Genomic DNA, 16,260 nt, shown 5'->3' on the forward strand with positions numbered 1-16,260 from the left:
CAGGAGAGTGTTCTGTCCTAGATTTTTCATTGTCAGGTTTTAAGGCTGTTCCAATGAAAAGCACAAGGAAGAAATGGGCACGCTGGATGCAAATGGACATGTTCAAGGCCAGGCTGGATGGGGCTTTGAGTGACCTGGTCTAATGGAAAGTGTCCTTGCCCAGGGCGGAAATGCTGAAACTGGATGATCTTTAAGATCCCTTCAACCCAAACCATTCTATGATTCTAAGTATGAGCAGTTATAGGAGGAACTGAAAAAGATGAGCAGCATGTCAAGTGTAAGTGTGCTAGCCATTAACTGAACCACAGTGGGACCGTCTGCTGGAGCCATCACAACAGTACCATGGTGACTGCAATTAAACCATGCTAAAACCATGTGTGTTTCTCAAAGCATCCCTGGTAAAAGCAAATTACCAAGGCAGATGATACAACTGCCAACTGAAGGTTGCTTGGGCAAAGATAGACCCCCATCCACAATTTGTGTTCCCCACCTCAAAAGAACACGTTAATGAAAGGAAATACATACTTTTTAAAAAGGAGACTGTAAACGAATTCACAGCAATATGCTTGTTGGTCTCTTTGCAAAGTGCTTACCATACTCAAGCACTCCATAAAAAATAATGATCACTTCCCCACTGCGATGGCCACTACAGCACTTCATCTTTATTCTTTGTTGACATGAGACTTGCTAATGAATTAAGTGTATTATATACTACGAGTATTTTGAGTGCAGCTAACCTCAGAACATACATATCACTCATCCCCCGTGTATATTAAGTTTCAATTAACTACAAAACTAGAAGCAATCAGTCTAGTCAAAGTAAAAAAAACCTTCTCTTTTGGTAAAGAATACTTCCATAAGTATCATTAATAATTAATTGGTTAAGTATCAGGATTTTACATCAAGCTTGTTAAATGTGAGAGGAGGGGAGGTGTCAGCAGAAGCTAAACATTGGACAGGTTCAGCTGTTTTCATTTTTGCCTAGGACCAGACAATGATGGAAGGTAATTGTGGTCTATTAAAAAAAAAAAAATTCAAAAAATGTAGAGAAACAAAGAGATCAATTTAAACACAACAAATCAATAATCTTAAACAGAACTCAGGGGAAATAATATAAATACCAAGAAGAAAATAAGCTACTTGGTAGTGTAGTTAAATCTTGAGATGCTCCTATGATGCTGATAAGACAAAGTTACAAGCGGATAAAAAGCTGAAGGTGTCCAATCAGACCTATGAGAAAGGCCCGCTCCCCTGGGTCAGGGAATTTCCCATCAGACACGGAAAACAAGATGGGAAGCCTGTCCAAGGTGTCTGCAACACGGCTGGGATCCACCCTCGGTGGCCACGTGTGGGGCTGGGCTGGAGCCCACTTCTATTAAAAGGGGGCAATGCAGAATCTCTCAGCCAGATTCAGCAATGTCATCAATGTTTTTGTTTGCTTAACTCAGCTTTAATGTATTTTTTGCTTAAGCTATGGACAACTTACTGTTTTTGAATTGTCAAGAGCATCCACAATCCAAGAAAACCAGACGTGTCAGAGGCTACAGCTTATCTTCTTATTTTGGGAATAACTAGCTTCCCATGTATGGAAGGAGAGCATTTAAGTATTTTCTCAATACTATGTGACAACAAGACCAAACTCTTATGCAAACATAAGCTTCAAGACAGCTCTGAGCCTTGAAGTTGATATAACTAACTAGCAAAGAAAGCTAACATAGGGTATTAATTTTTCACTTCTTATTAATTGCTGCTAATTAACACTTCAAACAGAGTCCCCAGCCACACTGTTAACAGTAGCATGCTGACTGGTCTGCAATCATCAATATTAAACAACCAGCACACACCGCTGTACTCCAGTTTCTCCATCAGCTTGACAAAACCTGTGTCCACTGGAAAACAAATTAAAGACCACAAGCCACATCGCCAGGCTGGAAACCAGGGGATGGGAAACAACAGCAAAAGACGCTCAAGGTGACACTACGCTAGGCAGGAACACAAAGAAAAATATTATGAAATGCATTTGACACAGCAGACGGGAGGAAATTCCCCAGTTTCAGATCCCTTGTTCATTGTTTCTGCACAGTGGTGGTTCAAACCGATCCAGCTCTCCCCCCACGCAGCTCCCATTCCCCTGGTATTTAATTCAGATCCAGACTCTTAATTCACAGGCAGAAAAAGCCAGCCAATATAAGGAAAAAAATATCTCTTTTATTTCCTTCTTCCCACGGCTGTCAGTCTCAGCCGCACCATCATCTCAAACACACTGCCTTGTCATCTCTATCAATACCGGCTCTTTGTGTAAGTGCCGGCATTGGCTTCCTCGCACCATTTTACATTTCTCATCTCCTGTTGACTCCACCCTGCTCTTCCTTCCTTTGGAGAAAGACCTTGTAGGAAGAGGTCTGTTACCTACACATGCAAATCCAGCACCCGACGGCTCTCCCTTAGAATTAGTCCTAAAAAACTTATGTTCGTCCTCCAATACGTGCATGGTTAATTGTGATTGACAGAAAAAAGGCAGGCTACTGGAACACAGGATGCAAAAAAGATCTCACACCCTTGAAACCTCCTGCCTGGATAGTGCATCAGTTGGGTCAATGTATCACTGAGTCCTGAATGGTGCAGAAGTGGAAATCCCAATGTTTTGACAAAGATCTGGTCCTTGCCTCCAATATTCAGTTACATTCACTGACTTGAGACAGTCCCACCTCTCTGTAAGGAGTCACTTGATGCAGTAAGGGCTGCCAGCATGACCCCACATCTTCGGTGAAGAGCCCCTACCAGTGACACGGCCAGTCCGATGGTGGGTCCATGGGCAACACCACAGCTCAGTGTATTTCCAGAGTTCAACCTCAGGGTGTCTTCGGATATAAGGATTCTGCATTTCTTTTTCCAGCCAAGTGGGAGGGAAGTTGAAAATGGGGTGGCCCCAGCAGACTTTCCTGATGAATGCACCTGCGGATTTCACCCAGTCCCCTCAAAGCCAGGCATTACCATGTGCAATTTCATGTGCCCTTTACCATTCTCATGCCTTTTGCAGGACCATGAGTGAAAACCAGACCAGGTCCTGACTCAGTTGTTGACTTCACCTTGGGGTTTTCCAGCACAGCAAATCACCATGAAACAGCACTACACCTACCCATCTCAGGTGGGATTTGACTCACCTAGTCAATCATTTGCAGCTAACCGAGACAAAGCATCTCCAAAGGGCAATTTTTACAGTCCAAGCTAAAACTCAGATTAGATGAAAAACCCTCAGGGGTTGTACCTATGCTTGCACAGCACCTGCTAAGATTGCAGACATCCAAATTTGCCAGCAAACAAACTGAAGAAGCGTGATGCTCCGATGCCGTACAGTACTGGCCCTATATGTGGAGGAGGGGGAAGGGGGACTCAGCCCTGTGGGACCAGATCTAGGATGTGTGCGAGTTGTCTGCCACAAGACTGATCCTGAATCAGGCTCTCCCTCCTCAGGCTCCTCGGGGACCCACCAAGGCATCTTTTTTTATGATGAGGGTGGTGAAACACTGGAACAGGTTTCCCAGATTTGTGGTGGATGCCCCATCCCCGGAGACGTTCAAGGCCAGGTTGGATGAGGCTCTGAGCAACCTGATCTGGCTGGAGGTGTCCCTGCTCCTTGCAGGGGAGTTGGACTACACGACCTTTAAAGGTCCCTTCCAACTCAAACTGTTCTATGATTCCACAATTCTGTGATTCTCACTCACGGGACAAAATCCAAGACCAGGCATCACCAAAGAGTCAGGGCAAAAAAACACCAAGTTGATATCCTGCCCATCCTCAAGCACTCTTCTCCACAGCATCTCCTTTCCCCTTTGGGACTCTGCCCTTCATCAGGAGGGTCCGACCCAACATTATGTTCCTGTAGCTTTTCTGGTTGCCTCCATTGCCTGCTGGCCTGGAGGTACCCATCTCCCAGTGGATCCCACCACCAGTAAACACTGAGATCCGTCTTCCCAGTAGCCACACCGCAAATCACAACACACAATCTCCGATTTTTACAGCTCAAATCAAGTCTGCTCCTGTAGGCAGAGGTTCCTAAATAAAACCATACTTCAGGCAGGATTGCTAGTGGCAGCCTGCCACAATATTTACACCGCCTGAGCATCTGCACAATGCAAATGGAGGCTCATTTGGAAGGGCTATTGAACACATCAAGGAACAGCTTTCACCTCCTAGAGAAAGAGCCTGTCTCTCTTCTCAGACAAAGTACCAGTTGGAAACCTCTTAAGGATCACTTCTTCCAAATTCCTGTCTTTTTTTTTACTATTATTTATTTGAGAGCTTCCCTCGACAAATGTTTTCACTTACATCAAGTGACAATTTCTCTTTCATATTGAACATCCCAAAGGATTTTATCAGGGGCAAATTACTGCTTTGAACAGTGCTGTGTTGGTTCATATGCACTCTGGGGTGGAAGAAGCAAATCCCATCTAATCTGGCGAACTAGGAATGTTCACAATACTCAAATATATAAAAAACAGCTGAATGGGAAAAGAGTATTATCTGTTTTCCATGCTCTTGGTGGATCAAAGAGGAAGGTTTGGTTTTAAACTGCAGGAGGGAACATTTGATTTGGGCATGAGAAGAAATCACTCATAATGAATGTGGTGAAGAAGTGGGATAGACTTTGGGAAGGGCACAGAGCCTTGCCTTTTGGAGGGGTGGGGATGCTAATCTGTCCAGAAACAGATCTTGACAGAGTTAATCCTGCCCTGGGGTAAGAGATGGTCTGTAAAAGCCATGGAGGTCCCTTCCAGCCTTCCTGGTCCAGCCACTCAGTAGGGCTCATCTTCCTGCTCTTGGAGTCAAGCATCAGTATCACTTGTACGGCAGCACAGAAAATCAGTGACTAAGCCTGGAAGGAAAACACGCAAACATGGAGAACTAAAGGAACCACCAGAGCAGGGACAGCCTGGATTGTACATCCTGAAGGGGAAGAAGGACAGGAACCAAACTTCTCTGAACACACATTGTGGAAAAGGGATCACGCGAGATGGTGATAGCCCTCTGTAACTCAGTAGGTCCTTGCTCTCTTCTCTTCTTGCACTGGTGCCAAACGCCTCAAGTACTTTATGCCAACAGAGACAAACTTCTTCCACAAAGCAATTTTCTCATCCTCCCTACCTGGCACAGTCCCGAGTCCAGGACACACACAGAGATAAACAGCAGTAAGATAAGATAACAGAAAGTAAAATAAACCTAATTAGAGGAACTAACTTGTTTACAGCAAAAAGCCCTGTAGTATCAGGCAAAAAAAAAAAAAACAGATGACGGGTAAGCACATAGATTTAGGTATGCATCCCACTCTTAGCTGCCCTATGTGTAAATACAACCTAAGGACCTAGAGCTGGACTTAAAGCAAAATCTGCCACAAACTTAATTGAGAACTAGATCAAACCTGTAAAATTAAAAGCATTTTTTCATTAAATTTCCCTTCTCCCAAGTGAGCTGGATGTTTTATAACCAAGGGCTATAAGGCATTGCTGCCACACCTGTACCCCTGCCATCGCCCCTGCTAACCCCTGGCATGCCCACCTGGAGCATCCCACACAGCACATGTTCATGGCACAATCCTGTCCTCAGTTCCCATATCAGCTGGCTGAGGGATCCTCCAGGATTCGATACCAACAGCAGGACCCGTCCCCAAACTGCCCCGCAGCACTGTCACGAACAGCCAAGCAAGGCCACCTTCTCCATGACTCCACAGGTAATTTCCATGACACAGCCCCGTATTGGTAAAGCACTTTTACCCATGCTGAGGACCCAACACACACCAACCACTTTGGGATTACGCCGTATTTAAGATTAGGCATCGTCTAAAGCTCTCAGATGAATCAGAGCCACAAAGAAGATCGACTCAATATCCCCAACGCCCTTTGCAACAGGCAAAAGAACTGCGGGGAAGAAGCACAGCGGCAACATCAACCATCTGCAATGCCCTGTCTTCTCGCACCTCCGTGTTTGAAACGGAGCTGAAATGAGGAAGCTTGAACACAGAGAGCTGCTTACTATCCCAACACATCTCATCTGATGCTTATCCTCTCCAAACACCAGCCACGTGGATCAAAAAAATTGGTCAGACCCCCTGAACGCGACCAATCAGCCAAGCGACAGAAGTCACCCAGCAGGAAACACAAAACGCTGTTTTCACTGACTTAATTTAGGGCCCAGTTCAGAAGTCCCTCATCAGCCAAAACTCCCATCGCCCGGGGCAATCGGTTCTGCCTTCTACGTCGCAGTGCTTTGCAGGAGTCGGAGCTGTTTTCCAAAAAAAAATACGAGATACAAACCAGAACCCAGGAAACATCTGCCATCTGATTCCAACACTTTTTAGGAAAAACGACATTTTAGGTCTTGGCACTGTTGGGTTGATTTAAACAGCACAGCTGATCAGCATTTGGGCTTAGTCCTACATACACTTACATCTCTCTCAGCACTTTTCATCAAGAAGCGGCTTCACCAACTGGCAGGATTTACCAAAAAAAAAAAAAAAAAATGCAGCCCTCACAGCCATCTCCTGCCACTCCTTGGTACAATAGCAGGAAGGAGAGGACCTTTCCCTTCACCAAGGGCATGTGAGGGCAGCCAGCAGACCCCTACCAAGGTCTACCCAGAATCAAATTCCACAAGACATTTTAACTCAAGAGTCCCGAAAGTCACATTCATGGTGCTAATTCCACTCCATTTATCTAAGAAAAGACAAAGTGGATTCCCTTTCATTCCACAAGTAGCCTCTAAGAGATGCCCTGGCGTGAGCTGCTCCAAGACATCCGGGTTTAATGCCCCACCATCCCCCACACCACGGTGCATTGTGGAGTCTGGTCTTACACCTCCACTGAGCTCCCATGTTGGATCTGTTGTAAAACGTCTTCCAAGCAACAGTTAAATACTTTTTCTTGTACTTTCTTTGAAGGGATATGTTAAATGTACACAGGAAAGCTATTGCTTTCCACTCAGAAGTCACCGTAAGGGACTTACGGCTCCTCAGACTTTAAGGATCCTCAGCCCATGGTCATCTTATCTGATGTCCCACACCACAGGGACAAGGACAATGTCACCTCCTGGACTTTCATGGAGGGAATTCACCTTCCTTGCCAGGCAAACAAACATAAAACTTTCCAATAACTTATATTCAAACTGGGTCTCAGGGCTTTACACAGGAAAACAAGACTCCCTTGCAGAAGCCACCCACCCAGTGATGTTAAGAGTATTAATCATGAAAGTAAGAATCATGAGTGAGAGTAAAAATAGCAAGGACTCTGCATATATCTTTTTATAAGCCTCACACCTACTCAGAAATGATCTCTCGGTCAGCCATCAAGAAGTGCTTGTGGTTTCTTCTCCTTTCTTTTTATTACTATTTAATTTTAGAACAAACGCTTCTGATTCATAAAAATGGAGTAACTGTGAACACATTTTCCAAAGCAGTCCTCTCAAGAATGCTTTGTTTAGGACTTGTAAAAGACCAATCTCAAAATAAACTTTTTCTGAAGTTTTTTAAATGTCAGCAACAGAGTCTTTGCTCATATCTCTGCATTTCCCTGTTTTGCTACCCAAATATTTTTAGTCACTGCAAGAATCATACCTGAGACACAGAAAATACAGATAAATCTTCTGGCAGAAAACCCATAAGATGGATTTGACTGGTTTCATCAGAGATGACTGTCATGCAAAGACTGACAGATTTAAATGATGAGATTTAAATATAGACAAGGTACCATCTACTCTAATCCCCAAAAAAACCTGCCCCAGGGACCAGCACCTTACGAGGATAGCACAATCTCAGCATTTGCAAATAGCATTGTGATTAACAACAGCGCCAGCACTTCATTTTCAGCACGAGGACCCTGTTTCACCAGCTGCATGTGTCAATATTCACAGTAACAAAGGATCTCTGACACATCTATTGCCTTCAGGTCATCTAAAACATGGCCCACATTAATTTTCTCTGTTGGCCTCCAGAAACGTGCCTCTGGCTCCTCTGCTTCAAGTTTTGGGTACTTGTCCCAGCTTTTGGAGTTCTGCACAACTCCTTTGTCACTTGGACACAGTCAGGGACCAGCCACCTCCTTCGACCACCACCATCCTTGAAAACCTCCTCGGATGCTCTCCGTATCTCCCTTTACCCCACACCAACACAAATTTAACAAAAAGTCCTTGAAGAACAAGTCAGCACCTTCTCTGCTATGTCCTGTCCTTCAGCAAGATAATGTCACATCCCGTTGCTGATGCTCTCGTGATATCAGCCATGCAACCCCACGGCTGCAAGAAGGCCAGAAATACAGATGGGTATTTAACAGGCCAGCAGCACGCTCAGCACAGGACAAGCCAAGGGCAGGGGGAAAAGCATCCCTAAGTCTAAAGAGTTGATGGTTGCAGTGTTTATTCTATTTCTAGTAACATCACCATAAAGTTTTAACAAATGCTTCACTAAAACATCAACTGTCTGTCCAGCCAGTCAACCACCACTCACAATCACAGCTGTATAACTACACAGTCTTCTACAGATGTTCTTACATCTGTGCGAAACACACTCTCCACCTCTGCAACATCCTTATAACATCTGTTGAATATTTGTAAATGTTTCCTCAACATATAAATGAAATTATATTGTCCTGCTTATTGTCCTGCTATTGTCCATCTACTGTCCCACTACCCCTAAAATCAGTTGTTGTTGACAATGGACTAGGCACTGGACAGCTCTTCGCCGTATCTGTTTAAATGGCTTTTAGATATTCACTTAATAACAGATTACACCAAGCCTCCACTTTATCAGAGGAGTTATTAGGACCTAATCCTTTATAAGCACTAAAGTTAATAGACTTGTGAGAATATTTTCTTCCCTTCTGTAAACAATATGTAGGGGAGGTAAAAAAGAAGAAAAAAAAAAAAAGCAACTTCAAGCAGGAACAGGGAAGAGGGGCGAGACCCCAGGCACAGAGGGATTTGCAGAGACCTCTGCAAACCCCCTTCATCCCCACGTCCACAGCACGCAACCACACAAAGTTCCTTCTCTGCTCAGACACCAGGTCACGCTGCTGTGACATTTTCTTCCCGAAAGCACCAGGGCACAACCTGGTCAAAAGGACCTGGACAAAAGCTGTCCCGTCCAAGGGCAGCAAACTCAGGCATGGAGAGATGCTTGGAGGGTAGGGGTGGGGGGGGATTGCTTCCATTTTGCAACGGCTCCATCCCTTCCCACCCCACAGAAAACCTCAAAGGCTGACACCACTCCACTGCAGCTCTTGGATTTTGCCACCCAAGTCCCATCATTGTTTGACAGTCACCTGCCAAGCCACCCTGCTTATAATTAACGCTGTTTTCTGATATTTTGGTAAGAGATCACAATCCTCCCCCAGGTCTTCTCTTCTGCCCACCATCACATTCCGCGACGCGAGTTTCCTGCCTCCTTGAGCAACAAAGCCTGGTGCTAGCAGGGGCTGGAGAAAGGAACAAGGTGGGAAATGGGGTGGGAAGATGGAGCAGAGTCCTTTTGGAAAGGGAAACCTCAACCTGCGTGATAAGGTGTACAAACAGCATCTCCAACCACTCCTGCTGAATAAAAGCATGGTGGGTTTCTGGAGAGCATCTCCACGAGGCGCAGGGAAATAGGCAGGCAGATCAGGTCTCTTTCCTCCCCCCACGATCCTCCCCGGTTTCTCCATCCCCACCCGGGCACCGACAGCCCATGATGCTGGAGCTTCCCATCACCTCCCATGGCTACAAAATACAGATGCTCCAAAGTTAACATCTTGCAATGACGGAGAAACAATCCCAGAACAGCAGCGACAAAGGGTTCCCTGCACAGGAACAAGAAAGTTTCTCCCGCCTCTGAGGCAGCCTCGCTCCTCCGCTCCCCTGGAAAATACATTTGCAAAAAGGCAGCTGGGAAGGGCACAAACAACTCCCCACAAACTCCTCAAAAACTCTCGCTTGCCTGCATCGTGGTCATCGCGGGCTTTTTAAGGTGTCTCTGCAAAAGAGACGCTCGCTGCAGCACGCACTGGTCAAGTCACTTGTCTGGCAGCCCAAATTTCTGTGCGCAGCAATTTCAGAGATGTTTTTGCTAAACAACAACAAAAAAAAGAAAACCCCACATCTGCAGTTGACTGTGCCCAGGCGAGCGGGGAAGGCTTGACAGCTCCAACAGAACATCCCATCCCACCACACATCTACTGTTAATGCAAAATAAATCACTGCTGTGTCTCTTGGCACTTAATTTTTTTTTTTTTCTCATGGCATGTCTGTAATTTTGGCATTCAAAGGCAAATCAGCTGGGCTCCGAAATCCACAAGCCCCTTCTCATGGTTTCTCCCCACCACACATAAATGCCCCACACTTCTCCCACCACGGAGTCCTGGGGCAGGGGGGGGACACCCCCCGAGGACGGATCCCATCCCCTTCCTTTCGCATTTAATTCACCAGCGCATCTCTCTCAGCAACAAAAGAGTTGAACCAAACCTGTAGCACCCCGGCTCTCCTCTTTTTCTCCTCTCAAAATGTTTATTTTCAGTTTTTAAAGACACCTTAACCCGCCATGTTGAACTGACAAGCTTTATAAATATTCATTTACCGCAGTTCGCGAGCGCTACGGGAAAATATGTACAGATCAGGGCTGCACATTTTGGCACAGCTGATTGCTTTCTTTTCTTTTCTTCCACCTCCCCACCCCCCCCCCCGCCTTTTGCAGCAGCTTTTTATTCCCCTTCTCCCCTGCAGATTCAGAAGAAACCCAAAATAACTCTTTCCGAGACGTGCAGCAGCCTAGTAAATCTGAAAGGAGGTCGCACAAGCATGTATGAGGAAAGCACCAAAACGACAGATATTACTTTAAAAAAAAAAAAAAGGAAAAAAAAGAGAGGGAAGAAAAGAGGGGGGGGAAGAGGGGGGGGGAGAGAGGGGAGAAAAAGGGGGGGGGAAGAGAGGGGGGAAAAAAGAGAGGGGGGAAAAAGAGAGGGGGGAAAAAAGAGGGGGAAAAAAGAGGGGGAAAGAGAGGGGGAAGAAGGGGGGCAAAAAGAGAGGGGGGAAAAAAGAGAAGGGGAAAAATAAGGAAAAAAGGAAAAAAAAAAGAAGAAAAAAGGAAGGGAAAAAGAAGGGGTGGGAAAGAAGGGGAAAAACAAGGGGGGAAAGGAAAAAAAAAAGAAGGCAGAAAAGAAGGGAAAAAGAAGGGGAAAAGAAGGGGAAAAGAAGGGGAAAAGAAGGGGAAAAGAAGGGAAAGCAAGACGAGGAAAAAAAAAGACGAGAAAAAAAAAGACGAGAAAAAAAAAGAAGGGGAAAAAGAAGGGGGAAAAGAAAGGGAAAAAGAAGAAAGGAAAAGGAAGAAGGGAAAAAGAAGACGGGAAAAGGAAGAAGGGAAAAGGAAGAAGGGAAAAAGAAAGAGGAGGAAAAAAGGAAAAAAATAAAGGAGAAAAAAAAAAAAAAAAAGAAGAGAGAAGTAAGAGCATCTGAGATGCGATAGGCTGAGGCAAATGCAGAGCGGCACCGCACCCCCCGCCCGTGAGGAGCCCGGCGCGCCCTGCCCGGGGAAGGCAGCGCGGGGGGAGCGGCCCCACGCACCGGGCGCAGGGAGCGGCTCCCGCGCGGGGACCTGCCCGCACCCGCACCCAGGCACTTCCCGACAACTCCAGCCGCGGGCTTCCCCCTTGGAAAGGAAAGGAAAAAAAAAAACCAAATCCATACACAGCTTCCCTCGCGTAAAAAATAAATAAATAAATAAATAAATTAAATTTAAAAAAAATTACAAATCTTGGAAGGAGAAAAGCGATTCTCTCCACCCAAGCGCTGCAAAACCCAATAAATAAAATAAAAGGAAAAGCCAGCCGGGAGGGTTTTGGGGTGGGGGCCTTACCTGGGCCAAGTTTGGCTTTTTTGGGGGGTGTTTTTCTTTTTTTTTTTTTTTCCGCACCTCAGCAGCGAGACCCCCGCGGTGCGCGGCGCTCCGCCGCTCGGAGCCGACCGGTCCCTCCGCCCGCACCCGCGGCAGACTCATTCCAATATGGCATCCGCGCAGTGCGCATGCCTGCCGCTCTTTTTAGGGCTTTTCTTTTTTTTTTAATTTAGCAGCCAACTCCTTCAGTGACCTTTTTCAGCAGTTTCAAAAAAAAAGAAAGAAAATCACATACGCATCCCAACCACCATCGCCCCCGGCTCCGCCGTGCTGCGCGTCCGCGGTGTCTCCGCGCCCCGAGCCGTGCCCCCTCCGCGGAAATGTATTAAACACCCGAGGAGCGGGAGGGGGATGGATGGAAATCCGCTCGTGAAATTGATGCCGCCGTTCCGCCGCGCTCCGCGGAACGGGGCAGTGAGCAGCCGTAGCACGGTCTCTCCGTCCGCGCATTAAATGCGATAAAATTCCAGAAAATATTTTATTCCGCCTCTCACCTTCTCCTCCCCACCGCTCTCCGCAACCTTGGATTTCGGTTTTTCCCCTTATTTCGTGTCGAGAAGAAACTTCCAGGGAAGGAGGTGGGGGAAAGAAAGAAAAAGCAAAAATTCCCCGCGTCCCCTCCAGCCCGCCCGTCCCCTCCGCTTCGCCAGGCTCCTGCCTTACCTGTTTATTCCCTGTTGCAGAAAAAAAAAAAAAATTAAAAAAAAAAATAAATAAAGTAGGCGAAGGCACCAGGCAAGATGCAAAATCAACCGGTGCGCCGGCACCCGCACAACTTTCTGTTGTTTGCACGTCGATTTATATATTTATAATATATTTTAAATTTTTTTTTTTTGTGGTTATTTCTTTATTTAGCGGCTGTAGGGGATTCACGGCAGAACTGCGCTGCACGTCGGTGTGGGCGGCTGTGCTGGGGTGGGGGCACGTACAGCCACACTGCGGGATTTTTCTGATTTTTTTTTTTTTTTTTTTTTTTTCCCTTTCGAGAAAATCGTCCCCGACGCAGGGCTGGAAAGGCTGGACAGGCACCATTGCCCATGCCCCCAACCCCGTTCCCCCTCCCCGACTGTTCCTACTCCCGGAGCTGCCAGAAAAATCCCCGGGGGGCGGATGGGGATAAACCCCCCCTTCCTGCAGTCGGTATTGTTCGGGATGCTCGGACCGATGGTACCCAAGCTTTCCCTGCGCGGGTTTGCTCAGCGGCCGGGCTGCGGGTGTATTTTGCAGAGATTTTGCTCCCTGTCTTGCTGCTGGGGATTTTTGGAGCCCCAGCTGCCTCCTTGCAGGCAGGCAGGGGCTGCATCCCTGACCGGGCTGAGAATGCAGGCGGGTGCCTTTGGAGCATCCTCAGGGATGCGGGCTGGCGCAGAGCACACGTATTCAACAGGTCTGGAGGAGAGTGGAGGGAAGGGACATCCTTGCTGTGGCGCAGCAACCAGTCCTGGGCTTTGTCCTTTCCACTGTGAAATTCACCCCAGACTGGTGTTTCTGCCCCCACGCCCGGGCTGTTACGTTGGCATCTCACCCCAGAGGCTCAGATGCAATCGCTGGCTCCACTTGCTTTTCTCCGGTCATTTCTGAGGCGAAGTTTGAAGTTTCCAGGTGATATTGCCAGCATCCCCTCCTTGCAGGAGCAGGGGAGCGCTGCAGGAAGGGGTGGTCTCACACCTCGGGACAGGGCAGGGCGGTGGCACTGATTTCCCACGGGTGGCCCCAGCTCTTCTCTGCCTCATTGCAATTGCCAAGACCCTTTGTTCTGGTTCTTGCTGGGGATTCACCACTGAACCTCCCCATCCTCTTTTTCTTCCACCCTCCCCATACCCTTATTTTTCCACCATCCTCGTTAGGACACCACGGGATTTTTGTGCAAGACAGTAAGGGAAGAGTGCAATAGAGGTGAAGCAGGGTGTGATTTTTTCCTGGGATACATTCGATATCAAAGGCTGGAGAAAAGAGCAAATACTGTAGATAGAGGATTTCTTCTCTTCACAATCTCCCTTCTTGCCATTCACGGTCCATCTCTGAAAGGTCACAGAGATGCGTTCAGCCCCTCCTGTTCCAGCAAAGTTCCTGTAAAACATACAAATGAAGCAGTTCATACTTTTCAGGCTTTCGGTTGGATGGAATTTCAAAACAGCAAGGGAACACTGTCAGAACTTCAAAATAAGACCGAAAACCCAGCAGATGCCAGGAAAGTGTTGAAGTCCCGTTCCTCCAGATGATTGTGGAAGCGGTTGACATTTTCAGCACGGTGACATTTCAGCTTTTCAGCATACTTTTGAAAGGAAGATGCTCTATGAACACGATGTCTGTGTTCTCGCTCCTTTTAACCTGCTCTAAATTAGGTTACACTGAAATCCCTCTCGCTGAGCACATTTCAGTCTAAATCCAGCGGCGAGTGACACTACCATCATCCGGCTTAGGGATGAAGCCACAGCGGCTCTCACAGCGTTTCAGATGTTTCTCCATCTCCTTTCCATCAACACCGGATGCCTTTGTGCTTTATTTCCATTCACACTTCACTGCTCTTTGCAGGAGCTTTGGTTCCACTGCCCTCTCTGGAGCTTCTTCTTCCCTCTCAGCCTTGGTTTTCTCTGCCCTGCCCGCTTTTATTTTTATTTAGAGACTATTTCTGAAGAACTGGCAGTGCATTTGGCCCTGTGCATAGAGATGCACCAGAAAGCATTATCCTTGTCCAAAGAGTCCGTGATCTAATATAGTTCTATGAAAGGTGTCCAGAGAGGCGGATTAAAAAAATAAATAAACAAAATAACTTAAGCTGAGGAAGAAAATCCTTTCAGAATTTTTTCTGAGTGGCTGCTACAACTAGACTTCCAGACATGAATGAAAAAGTGCAGATTTATATCAGATCTGGTCTGAAGATGTAACAGCTCTTGTTGGCAGCAAAGACTTTGGATCTTGTTCGTAGCTGAGAATACAAATTGGTTTAGTGGACATGAAATGCAGTAATAGCTGGGGAATTTTGTTTTAGTACTACCTTTTAGAGGATCACTGGGAAAAAGAAAGTGCTTTGAGAAATACTGAATTGTCCCACAGCATAGTATCCCAGGACATAAAATGGATTTAATCCCTGGTGAAAAATCCACACTGAGGTTAGCTCCAGTTTTAGTCTTTCAGCCTCAGTGACGCTGTGTTCTCAGGGATGTGTCTTCAACTGATTAAAAGCAACTTGGCTCCATTAACGTCACTGCTCTCCATGCTGTTTAATGCCATATCTGTTGGCAGCCACGTGATCCCCAAACTTGTATTTCAAGTTGGGAACAGAAGTTTCACATCTGGAATCTGTTGTTTTTAACAAAACCACTTTTATCCAAACAGTACTGACAAAAAAATGAGAACCAAGTACCCGAGTTGCTAATAGTCATCCATCTGCCCTTGCCTCTGGTGATCTCCTCCACAGGATTCACACCCCGAATTTTCCATGGCTGAACAAGAGAAACACACCCAACTCAGTGAAATTCAGACAGTCCCATTACTTTAGATCAGATATCAGCAGTTCCTGATCTCCTGGACAGATTATCAATACACAAAAACACTCCCGTTTTCCAGGCTGTCGCCTTCAGCAGGTTCAGGTTTTAGGAGGAGGGATGGGGATGTAAAAAGATCCCCTATACAAAGTCACACAAGCCTGCACGCGTATGCAAATGACTGGCATTGAGACTCCTAATTTCTCTCTTTTCTCCTGGCTCAGGAAAGCAAATGCCCTGGGGGGCATTATAGGATTTATAGATAGACTTGCCCCTGGGCATTCCTTCCTGGCCTGAATTTCGCCAGGTCCCTGAAGGACTTAGAGTGTCCCACAAGTTTAATATACAACTATAGAATTATTTGGATTGGAAAAGATCCTTAAGATCATCAAGAACAACCACAAAACTAACCCTGCCAAGTCCACCACTAAACCATATCCCTGAGCACCCGTCTTTTAAATACCTCCAGGGATGGTGACTCCATCACCTCCCTGGGCAGCCTGTTCCAATGCTTGGCAACCCTTTCAGTGAATAAAACCCACCTTATATTCAATCTTTGCAGGATGGAAAGACACCACAAAGCCCTTGTTTCATGCCATCTGATGCTGGTGTTGTGTCTCCGGGCCAGGGCTACCACTTACTTACACTTTTGTCTTCCTTTTAGTCATCAGCCCTAATTCAGAGAGAAGTTGGTCCCTGGAAACAGGCCTTGGGATGCTGAAAGACTAGTTTCATAGTGCCATCTCCTGGACAGGGATGCCACATTTTGGCTGCATTTTTGCAGAGACTTTTTTTAGTCTGATTTACTATTGAGTGCTGGGCGCTTTGAAGGCAGGTGTTTAAGGCATGAACTAAAGAAGAGAT

The 16,260-nt window shown here is 46.4% G+C and overlaps 1 protein-coding gene across 1 annotated transcript in view; it reads right to left on the reverse strand.

The window, feature by feature from the left end:
- Positions 1-11,988, reverse strand: part of SFMBT2 (Scm like with four mbt domains 2) — a 109,377-nt gene extending 97,389 nt beyond the window's left edge. The window contains exon 1 of the mRNA XM_086739940.1: positions 11,870-11,988. The gene's annotated coding sequence lies outside the window, so the exon portion shown is untranslated. The remainder of the gene's footprint in view (positions 1-11,869) is intronic.
- Positions 11,989-16,260: the final 4,272 nt, after the last annotated feature.

Source organism: Chlamydotis macqueenii, chromosome 1, assembly GCF_036417535.1.
Source record: "Chlamydotis macqueenii isolate bChlMac1 chromosome 1, bChlMac1.mat, whole genome shotgun sequence".
Lineage (NCBI taxonomy): Eukaryota > Metazoa > Chordata > Aves > Otidiformes > Otididae > Chlamydotis > Chlamydotis macqueenii.